We start from the raw sequence: 13,006 nt of genomic DNA, 5'->3' as shown, positions 1-13,006 counted from the left end.
TTGTCGTAAACTGTCAAATAATAATGTACAGACATAAAAATAAATATGTATGAAGCAAAGACATTTTAAAATAGACGTATAAACTCGTTCTTTTTTTCCCTGTAATACAGCTTGCGTGTGATTAATGGCAAGTTGTGCTTCTAAGTCGTAGGGGCAAAAAACGGATCGTGAACGGGCAATGTCTAAACAAAATAAAATGTTGGTAGATAAATTGAGCAATATCGGTTTTCTTATTACATCCAAAATATGTTCCGTTTAATATTTTATTGTCCATTTATCTCGTTTACGCTATCATCAATGCTCGGTCGAATTAAAACGAAGTGCTTGCAGCTGATGTGTTCCGAATGTCTACAGCTGATGTGTTCGGATTGTTTCGGTTTATGGCAAATGTTACACCTGGGTAATGGCTTTACCTAGAACAATCTATCTTGTCAGGTAGCGGGGGAATAACAGGCCTCCTGGAAAATAATGATATATTGCTTCATAATTACTGACAGGAGAGAGAGAGAGAGAGAGAGAGAGAGAGAGAGAGAGAGAGAGAGAGAGAGAGAGAGAGAGATATCTTTGTGTGTCTTCATTTCATTCTATAACTGATCTTTTCAACATAAAATCGGTTAGGTTAAAGATATAATTTATAATTTTTTTTATTGTATTCTCCATACCAATTCCCTTTATACGTAAGGATATACATATACAGAGGTGTTCTGACATCTGAGTTCTGTTCAGAGTTTGTGTTTAAAAAAAATAAAAATTGAAAAAGACATCCGCATAAGCGACAAAGATGATTTCAGGAAAACATATATACGATAATTATTTACGGTTTTCTATCTTCTTACTCGAATATACATGAACGTTTGAATATTTTTGTTTTTTGATTTCATATCAGAAAAAGTTTTGTTTCTTGATTTATATCACAAAAAATTATGACTTATTCTTCATGGATATGATTCATCTTAAAATCTATTTGTCTTTAAAGTATTTCATTTCATTTTTAATAAGAATACTTTTATGCATGTAAATAAACCCAATACCATGCAAAATGCATTAATTTTTCAAGGACATATTTGGCTTCACATCATCCTGTAAAAATATCACACATCGTTAGTGGAGTTTTTGCTTTAACTAAAACTTATTGAAATATTAATATAGCTCTGGTATACATGTATTTCGTTTATATAATGTAGTGCATTAGCAATGTATCTTCCTAAAACCTTAAATTTTATGAACTTCTCTTTTTTATTTTGGTTTACGTTCCTACACACGTTTGACCTTTGTTCATTTCATTACTAGGGTGTCCCAATCCATGTCAGAAACCTATACACCAGAGCCAATCTAATCACCTATTTCCTGAGGTACGTACCGAGGAAACCGGTCTTCTTATTTTAATTACACAACAAGCCCTATATATTTGATGTAGATCTTGGTGCTTTATTCAGGGGGCTGTAGTCTTTAGACAGGTCATCTGTCTTCATTATCGTTCCTCTCCTTACGATAATGGGGTGTACGGACCCTCCCTCCCTCCTCGGGGCCCGGCGACCGGTGCCACGCGACAAGGTCTTTGTCACACTGACCCGCCGCTGGACAGCTGGGGAGGATTCCATTAACGCCTTAATATTTATGTCCTTCTGTACAAAGCCGCGAGGCGTATACTTGTCTATTGGTCAAAGATTGGTTACATGGGCATTATGTGCTTTTACAAACACTAGAGAACTCTAATTACACCTAGTTTTATCAGCTGCCGGATGACCACTGGTGGGTTTTAGAAAGAATCGTTCCCTTAAAACCACGAGATCTTAAATCATGCTATAGTTCTTATTTAATTTTTTTTTCGTTTCAAAATAAGTGCATTTCCGTAAAGTAAAATATTGTCTAAATAAACCTCAAATTTCTTTGTTTGATGTTGGAATGATGAGACTATTGAAATATTGCCTTCTAACATTCTCCATCTATTTCTGCAATTATTCCGACTAAGTGCCGATTGAACAGAAGGCCATTACTGCGGCCTTACTGTAACAAACTATCTGAGAGAAATTGTAATGAAGTTGATTTATGGTTATGTCTTTAGATTTTAGTAAAACTTGATCGGAAACACGTTCTGTATAGTTGAGGGAGTATCCATAGGCCAGACGACAGGTGGAATTGCCAACTCTGTACCTGTGTCCAGAACTTTTACTACTTTTTCCCCGTAATGGATTTTTACGTAAAAACAATAACTCTTTGAAATGGCGATTGATGATGTTATGGTTACGAAATGGGGAAACTCATAAAAAGTCGGATTAAGGAGAGGATGAGTTCTCGGAGGAAGCCGCGACCGGTTCCCCGGGAGAATGGTGACAGGGTGTTTTTAAGCCCCCACTGCTTGCTGCAGCAGATTGCTGAACCTACCGGGTCCATCTCGGCCTGCACCACCCAGCGCGGAATGGAGTTCGGTTAGTTGTCTAATCAATTACAAAGAAAAAAACTGTGACGTTTATCATTATTCTTTTAAGAATGAAATTTGAACATTAACCGAGTATCAATCTGCTGCTAATAATACCGATTGGTACAAGTTTTCGTTTTACCAAATAGACTCACAATAAAACGAACATCTTCCAAAAAATGTATGAAACCAAATCAATACAAAAAAGAAGCATTAACCTATAAGAGCTCGACACAGTTTTCTTCTAAATACATGGTGTAATTTTTGTAAGGATCAGGACATAAGGAAGCAGATGTTTATTAACTATTTTTGCGATTAATTTTGATTAGACCTGAGTCGCTTCTTGATGGTTGTCTTTGTTTTTGGACAGCGCTACACGCTCTTTATGAATTACAAAAATATGCAAATCAGAGGATGCACTCGCTCGGAGATTAAATCCAATTGTGTTTATTTTGCACGATTCTTGGAGTCCGGATAATGATTCATCCGGTATACTCTAATTTTAGTTTGTTTGAGTAGGTCTTTGATGGAAATTTCCCCCACTGTCTCCATATCTGATTTCAAGTTTAGTGTTTCTAGGAAAGTGGAAGACTTTTCGAGACACAGGAAAAAAATTAGAACGATATTTCAAATTATCGTCGAAAAATATGAAGTGTAACGCAGTGGCATTTGGTGATTGAAATATTTGCTTTTTTCCACAAATAATTGTCATTTATTTAAAAAGAAGCATTAATAATCGTGTCTAATCTGTCCAAATATCCGCCGGCACTGACTCAGTCGCGTTATCCAATTTTAGCCGAACAAGAGAGTTTTACACATTCAGGGAAGGAATGAAGATAGATTGCGGCAATCACGTACAGCGATTTCTCCCCAACGTCTTCCCCGGGTCTCTTTGTTACATCGAACAGAAAGAGGACCTCTCCTTCCTACTTCTTGGTCTGCGTAATGAATATCATTATTAGTCGATGGTACCGCGCTTAGTCCCGTATTGATGTCTTTTGAATGATGGAAAATGCTACACTTTAGAAGTTGTAATGAAAATCCTTCATCTGTTTTGGGTTTTAGGTTTCGTGTTTTTGATGTTCTTTCTCGGGATTTTCTAGATGGTATTTTTAGTTGTTCGAAATCTCTAAACCAAAAAAGAAAATATAGAGTCTTGTTCCAATACTAGAGAAATATAGATAAGAATTAAAGATTTCAGCTGAAAAACGGTTCTTTTTTGAGAAATAAGAAAAGGTTTAAAAGAAGTTTTGACATTTTTCTCAAATTATGAATACCGGTATTTCAAAGTATGTAGACTTTAACTCTATATGATGATAATAATGAAGTTGGATTTGAAATATCATATTGCCGTTATAAGGATTTTTCACCATTAATATAATTAGATTGAAGCGAGTTCATTATTGGTTCTAAAGTAAAAATACTCAAATAAACTTAATGTTCTTAATTACTTTAGATTGTAAAATTATTATATTTATATGATATTTTTCTTTAGAAAATTAATCGATAGAAACACTAATTGGTACCGATGAACTTTAAAATAAATTTAACATTTTATGTAATTTTGAATTTAAAGGATTGTTGATATGATATATGTAATTCTGAATTCCCAAGTGTTACAGCTATTTCTATGACATGTTTATGACAATGTGAGTATATTCATCTAGCCTTATACGGTAGCTGCAAGCGTCATTAAGAGGTGTAGCACAGCCATGTACACATGTATGTTTTATTTTTTAAATCAGTGACACCACAGAGCATATACACTGGTCATATGTAGTATTATTTAAAAACACAACTCCACATTGCATTTACATTAAATAGGATAAAAATACAAAATAATAAACTTTCAAGCGTTCCAGGCTAATCGAATACACTACAAAAAAACATCTAAGTACCAAATTAAAGATGTCAAAAAGTAGAATATGCCATCAAGCTTTTTAAGGAATCTCGCAAAATGTCGTATATACGCTGTACACCGTCACTCGCTGTTCACGGTCAGGAATATCCAATGTCCGGAGGGACTGGTCGATCCCCCGCCTGTCCGAAGAAATTATCGCTTAATCTCTGGCCATTTATCATCCACAGAGCCAATTTATTTCCCCGATAGAACCGCTTTGTCTCCAATAACCCGGAGTTTCCAGGAAGTGAGAATAGACGCAATCGATAAGCAATTACCGCGGAATTCCGGATATACAGGCAAAGGGAGTTAACTCATATTAAAGCCAACACTAAAGGAAGGTTTACAAATAATTTGAGCGCTTAACGTCTTAATTCCGAATGACACCGTTGAAAACTGAATTGCTTTCTAATAGCTCTAAAATATTCTTACTATGCCAAACATGTTCCCTTGACTATAGAAGCTATTCACCACACGATGCAAGTTATTTAACAGTAAAGGCTAAACTTTTATATTTGAGTGTTTTGATGTTGTAAGAGGTGCTCCAAAGAGAGAACTTCCAAATGAGATGATTAATGTGTGGACACGATTCACACAAAGAACCGCTACCCAGCAGTCCGCTAAATCTGCCCCCTTCACCGGAGAAATAGGTGTTACCGGTCCTTTCTGGAGGAGCCATCAATCATGGCGCCGAGCGACAATCTGCCTTAATCACACGATATGAGTGTAATTGTTCTGAAAGTTTCTGCTGCTGCTAGAATGGGATTAGTAGGATATAATTTATGTGTTTGTCTATAGACTATAAAACACCCCGTTCCCCGTCGAGGTCGGAATGCCAAGAACTCTGCACACCAACCCGCTTATCTTTTGAAGTCCGACCCCGACAATAAACAATATCGGTTATGACTAATGTACAGGAATTCTAGGGAAAGAAAGTGGTCTCAATTCACTGAAAATCACTAACAGTTCGGTCTCAAGATTTACAATAAATCACGTACGTATGCAGGGATAGAAATACAATGAGCGAGAGAAGGTTTAGGGATTTTTGTAACAGAATGCACTTCTTGTGTATATCATACCCTATTTGAATTGTCCTTTTTTTAATCTAGTTGCAATCAAAGTGACTTGTATTTGACTAAAAATGTTTGACAAAAATTCCTTATTGTAACATATTCTGTTTGGACATTTGCATTAATTTATTTTTCATGTTCAGTTATAAGTACATGAATTATATTAAAGCAATGATTTCAATTTCCAAAAAAAAAAGAAGCCTCGATTGGAATTTGATTTGTCGTTTATTCTTAAGAGTGGGTGACAGATACTTACGATGTACTACACACTAATTGATAGAGTACTGGATCCGAGAATCCCCAACAAAACAATGTAACATCGTGATATTGATACTAAGTCACAAACAGGTCGAAATCAACAATGGTCGTCCATTTTATTCCAATGGTTTGAATATTTTGGACAGTCACAATAAACAAACATTAAGTTGTACATCCATTACAGGTGTTCATTTCCTTAATTGGATTCCATACACCAGTGTCCTAATTGGTTTGTTTTCTTCTTTGATTATCTTATCTGAATAAATGTGTCTGAAGTAATATTGATTTTCGAAAAGATGGAACCAAAATGTGTGACACGTTATCAGGGGGGATCACTCTTTAACTTGACAGTTAATTTCATTCCGGGAGTTGTTCCTCTTGTATATGGGATATTGCTCCTTAAAAACAAACGTAAAAATGAAAATGGGTACTAAACAATATTGATATTCATCATTCATTTGAAGGCTAATATGATAAGATTTAAACATATTTCAATATTCCAGTAAACATTTTTGGATTATGCAGCAGGCATAGCCTCTTTAATTTGCTATCTAACGCAAAAGAGATTATTTGCTAATTATTTACCCACTATTTAATAATTTACATGATTTTCATCTACCATCAAAAAAATATTCATGGAGAAAGCCTGTATCAAATTTATTTATTTATTTATTTACATGCTTTTGTTTTTTTATTCATTTTGAAAACAGTCAAATTTTTATACGGACTGATGTACATATATAGATACACATTATATTCATATCTCAAAGACAGACTGAATGTATGCGATGATCTAGCTAGGCCGTTCTCTCAAAATAGCATAGGATCCATTCCTCATTATTATCAACATTTCAAAAACTCTTTTTAAAATGTCGTTTTCACGGTGTTGGGTTTTTTTTTACAGTATATAATTCAATTACAATTAAATTTGGTTTTAATCAATTAGAAAACTTTGTGGTCTACAATTTAACCATTAGATTTACCTTTGATTTTTAGATACTGAATGGTTTATCAAGCTGTAAACAAGAAAGAAAAATTCCATTAACTTCAACTTTTAATTTTGAGTATTGTATACAATGTACATGTACAGAGCTCTTCTTCTAAAGGAGGTCAATACAGTCAAAATATGGCCACCGCTGTCCAAAAGAGCAGCCCTCTTATAAACCTGTGAATAGACCAAGCTAGCTGAGCAGATTACATGACATGAGTTACTGCTCTTGGGATGCATTTTTTGAGGTTCTACCTCCGCACCAAATAAATTTTATGAAATTTTATATAACAACAGTGATGTTAATTCACTTCGCGGATCGATGAAAGAAATAATAAACCTTTTGCTAATCGCGAGACAAAGGTATACAGCGTGTAGTCATCGAGTCAACTTATAGTATTAGTCAAGTAAACCGTTCTAAACAATGGCACAATTGACGTGGGTAACATAAAGGAGGCTGGGTGGTCAATTAACCATCAGATCTACCTTGAATTTTTGAAATTTGATTTGTTTTAGTGTAAACAATTATTTATTAAAGAAATATCTCATTTATATCAGTGATCAAATTGCAAGATCAAAATAGTCTAAAATGATCACGATTATACAGCTCCCTTTAACGTTATTGCTAACGCTTAGCTTGAACGGTCTGCAGTAAGAAAATTGTTGACTACCAGAAAGATACATTTGTAATTCTGGTTAGAATTAGAGTGCACACTTCATTAGATGGTCAGCCACGATCAAAGCAAATCACAATTTCCGTGTCATCAAATGTTCTTCCAGAATTCCCATACAGTAACCTCATTGCAGGAAAAATAGCGTGACAGCCATCAATTCAATGTGGAAATTACGATATAGAAAAGTTGCATATAATGGGCACTTCCGACTAGAGGGTTAGCTAAGGACAGTAAGGTCACAGAATTCCCAGTAAAGCAAATTTTAGCTATAATTAAGTAATTTAAAATCATCGATATCATTCCGCCATTAAGCAGTTTTCTGTGATGTGTCGGGTCGTACTATACCGGGGACAGAGATTGCGCATTATCTCTGCATATATTAACTGATATTATCTCCAGGACAACAATTACGGGTCTGTTTATAGTATATATGTCTGTAACTTATGCTATAAAGAGGCTGGATTTCGGGCTATCATCGACCCCTCACTGAATCACGGCGGCGAAGATGACGAGTAACCGATGTTTTGAGGGAGGGTGGGCGGTGACCAGTGTGTAGCTTCCTGTGTGTGAAGAATACATCAACATCATTATCACCGAGTCTTTTCTCTCATTCTGTCGACCCGGGGTTAAACATGTGGAATGTTGCATAGCGTCTGAAGCTATTGCATGCTATTTATTTCTATATATAGACTTATGCTTTTATGAATTGTTTTGACTTTTTATGTATATTTACACAATATTACGTGCATGTCCCTCAATTCACGTTCTTACATCACTCCAACTTTCTTTGTTTCATATTTTTAATTATTCAAAAGCAGAGATGCGGGGGAGGGGGGGGGCTATTTTTCTTAAATATCTTCTTTAGATAAATCATCTTAAAAGCTAAATAACCTCTCTACTTTCATCATGCATCTCCATTTTAGAAAAAAAAAAGATGCCTGAAAAAAAAGGTAGGTACATGTATATACACAAGCATGGGTATCTTGTTATTCTCCAATAAACAGGTGGTATTCTGTGAATTCTGAGAGGAAGTCAAACAAAAGACCATTAAACAGGATAATCCTAATCCGTTAATTGTGAACTAACTCTGCCACGTCAGTAATTGGTGCAGTGAAACAAGCAACTCTCCTTTCAAATTCAGGGAATCGTAAGTCTGTGCTTTAGAATTTGTTACCGGTCTACTTCGAACAGTCTGTTTTATTAACTTGGTCAAGTATACAGGAATTTTAATCCAAGAGATTTTTGATAGTAAATATGATTTTAAGATCTTTATCAGAAAAAAAAATGCGAAGGGAAGGACTTATGAATATTGGCTCTCACAATTGCCGAGAAGTATCGAAAGACAAGTTATCAGATAATAGTATGTATGCAGTTGTGCTTATGTTAAAATATAACTGAAGTATGGATAAAATCAATTTCTAGATGTCTTTTGAGAAAATTGGTAAGGTTAAAAAAACCTTTATAGAATGTGCCTTGTAACAAGTCATTTTTACAGTATAATTATCTTATATCTAGATTTGTCGTTTTATTAAAATGTGCATTTTTATACTTTGTAGAGAAAAAATACCCGGTTATATTCACCATTATAGTACAAGGAACCATTGAAAGACTGATTAGCAAAGCAAACATTTGTAATATCATTAAATTTTGTAATTGGGACATCACAATCATATTATGCCCCTTTATCCTGCGCTGATTTATTCATCGTGTATGAATTAAACAACAACGATTAAGCGGTAATCCATCATTATCAAAAACATTTTTAGCTGCAAAGATTTTTTATCTTCTTGTTAAATAAATACTAAAACTAAATAGTTTCATCTTTTTATACATTAAGATACTAATTACACCAGTTGGTTTTAAAGAAGGTACATGTAGAACAGACGAGCAAAAACCTACAGCGGCTTGGGACCTCGGTCTTAAGGTATCAAATGTACATTTGACCAAAAAAATGATGCCTGGTAAAGTATATATTCTATGTACTCATTTGATAGTATGTAGTTTCTAAAAATAGATTTTTTCACGCCCAATCACTATGGAGAAGTACCTCTAGCGCTGCAGATCACACACAGTAAAATACTACATGTATTTTTCTTTGACAAAAACATTTGTAATCATGATTAATATTTCTCAAATAAAAATTGCCAACATATGTTAAATCAAAAATAGTGCGACATTTTGAAAATTTATTTCTATCTCCATAATCTACCAAGCTCATCCAGGAAAATCCCGAGCTCTCAGGCTCAGTTATAAATCCGATACCTTAAGTAAAAAAAAACTACCTTGTACCTGTAAGGACCAGTCGGATATTTGAACCAGGCAACGTTTACAAATCAACTCCACCACAGTACTGAGACCATCGCTCTACCACCGCACCACACAACAGATTGAAGAAACCTCAAAGGGATAAAATTCATCAGCGCTGCATGTAATTATTATTTATTTATTTATTTTTTTTACAAAGACAAGTGCATAAATGTACATTGTTCTATCATGAGATTAGCTTAGAGTTCCTTGTTCCTACTGGAACCTTTCGTGCTCGGAGCGGGAGAACTGCAGACGGGAGGTACTATTATAGTATTCGACTTTCATACATAATATGATATGTAAAGTAATTTGATTCGTTCTTTGTATAAATTTCGTTTTAAAAAGTTTTAAGACATTACAAAAACAAATTGTCTTCAAATTAGGAAAATACTCTGAATTTGATGTAAAACAACACACGTACATGCAACCCATCCCATCCTGAAAATATTTTGATTTTCGAACTTGTTTTCTTGCATTAAGATCAAGTATTTTTAAATTAATTTTTATGTTAATCTTCGCTCGATCAAATATTAAAATTGTATTTCAGATTGCAAAAAAGAATTTCACATTGCTGCTCTGAAATATACTGATGATTCTAGGAAAGTGGTAAAATCTATTCCACGAAATCATATTGAAAAACTCAAACGGGTAAGCAGATAGAATCAACATACTAGCAACAGTGAATGTGTTCACATTGAGTTGTCATTCTTTGCAAGATGTAGAACTTTGAAATACTGCCTTGGAATGTCAAGAAATCGATTAATTTTTCATGAATGGACCATAAAGTTATCAATGCATTGTAATTTATTTGTTTAACCGCGTATAATGAAAAATTATGGTAAATTATAGAATCGGTTTGGTAGATTTTTATACATAAATTTCATTTCAATATGAGGCTTGTTCCGATTGAATTATCCTGTGCATATAAAAACGATTTAGAAAATATTGATTATGAATGTATGCATAATGTTTTATCATTAATCACTATATTCTTTTATTTTTAAATATTGAAAAAAAAATTGAAGTTACATGTAGTTTCGAATGGGTAAAAGATTTCTTTGCTTGGTTTTGTTATTTCTATTAGATGATAAAATTTAGAAGCATTTTATCCTTTCTCCATTCTTTTTACTGTTAATTAGCTCTTTTTTTTTTTTAAATTTCGTTTTAATACAACATGCTTTCAATATCTGAGACGTTCTAAACTATTATGAATGCGTGCATTTTTTTTTTTTTATTGAAACACTATTGCATATATAGTCTGTTTAGGACGTATGTTTCTCCACTCAAAAGGGCCTTCAACGTTCATGTGAAATAGAGTCTCTTTATTTATTTATGAATTGCACATACTGCCATAAATAATATACAGTAAATTAAAGATACATGCGTCATGGATAAAAATATCGACTTTTAAAACAGTACGGTCCAAAGAAAAGCAACTCTAAATGAAAAATATTTTACAGAAAAGAAAGAAAGATGAATTATATCACAATATTGCTATTTTCATTTAATAATTTATACCTGAATTTAGAGAATCTCATGGAAAATTTAATAATACAATTAATATTCTTATTCCAATCTTAATCCTTGCTTTGACAAACTGTGAAATATCACAAACATATACAATATGAAAATGAATTATATTTTATTGATTATAAATGCATAGAAAAATTATCAAAATTCATCCTATCATTATAAAAAAAATAAAACGATTTTTTAATGTAATATTTATAAATTATCTTCAATTTATTACTTATGTGAGACAGAAGCATAAATTATGGAATATTAAAAATATTAAATTACGTCGAGTAAAAGTAAGTCATTACCGATTTTTCAAACTAAAAATCAGAATACGTGTAGCTCATCTAATGTCAGAGAGGAGCGCGAATTACTGGATTATGCAATGTGGGGAGCACCTGCTCCAAATTCATGCAAAAGAGCGAACCAGAAAAGGATTGTAATATCAAAACTATATGCTAATTTTAAGCAATTTTTTTCTTAGATCTAAGGACAGAAGACCACCAACTACGCATGAAAACAGATAGATTTTATAATGTTTAGAGATAAACAAAAAATAAACAATATTGTTGAAATGAAAGCTGTGGCATAAATTTACAATGTCATTCCGGGATATGCATGGAGTAAGCTGCCAAAGGATACCTTGATAAATCAAACAAATAGAAAACAGTCTTCAAGTGATAATTTTGTCATATTGTTAATTTTGAATTTACTGGGTGGGGGTAAATAAAACGTTTACAATATGACAACTACTTGTACATGCATGCATGTATTTGTGAATGGAAAAAATATAAAGGAATGCAACTAGGACCTCAGTGTGATGGACGCATCATATTTTGACATCTGATATCTATACAAAAAATATAAATAGAGCGTATAAAAGGACGTTTTCCTACAAACATTCCAGTTCGGTATGTAAAATGATTAAGCAATAATATCATGGTTTCATATGTAGGGATTAAGTCAGAGGAATAAAATAGCTGTATTTCATATAAAACTGCGCGGGCGATCTAACAAGCTCAAATCGTTCTATTCTCATCACAATAATTTAATCCCGAACCCGATATCTTGAATGGTCAAAAGTAAGCATTGATTACAGGCAGTCAAATCTACGAAATCAAGACGCTAGCATGGATCTACACGACAGGCCCTATCTAAGGTCCGCGGTAACCGGATCACCGTCACTCAAAGCTTCTCATTACAAGCGGAAGAATTTCAAAATTTTGCATAACAAGTGCCACGAAATTCAGATATGGTTGATACTCGGCCATTAATCAAATCGCGGATTACAAGAATATGGACCATATTTCTTGCTCTTGACGTCCAGGCTCAATTGTGTGTGGTTACAATAAACCCTTACAAAGCATACAGAGCATTCCGTATTGATTCCTATTCTAGATTTTTTTTTTACTTTAATCAAAGAATGCTTAAGTACGTAATCAAAAATAGCATACATTGTTAAGATAAAAAATAATGTTACATATATATGAGTTTTTATGTGAGTTTCATAATTTTTAAAATGTATTTAATGATAACGTCTTTGTGTGTATATAGATGTAGTTCTATTTTCATGGGTAAACGTCGTTAAGTTTTTAAGAATAGTCTTTCATCTGGAGTCGTTCTAGTTTTATGTCAATTTAATTATATTATTTTGTGTTTAGCGTTAAAAGGCTGAAGATCACAATATTAATAATTGATCAATAATAAATGATCAATAATAAAAAATGATACGTAATATTTGCTATTAGTAAGACCATAAAAATATTTCATCTGCCTGATCAATAATTTAAATGTTGCTTACTGAAAATTCTCCGAATTTAAACCAGACGACAAAGTATTTCAGCAGCTGTCACTAAAGCGACCCTTTTACAAGGA

The sequence above is a fragment of the Magallana gigas genome, chromosome 5 (genome assembly GCF_963853765.1).
Source record: "Magallana gigas chromosome 5, xbMagGiga1.1, whole genome shotgun sequence".
In the NCBI taxonomy this organism is placed as follows: Eukaryota; Metazoa; Mollusca; class Bivalvia; order Ostreida; family Ostreidae; genus Magallana; species Magallana gigas.
This window is presented reverse-complemented; position numbering follows the sequence as displayed.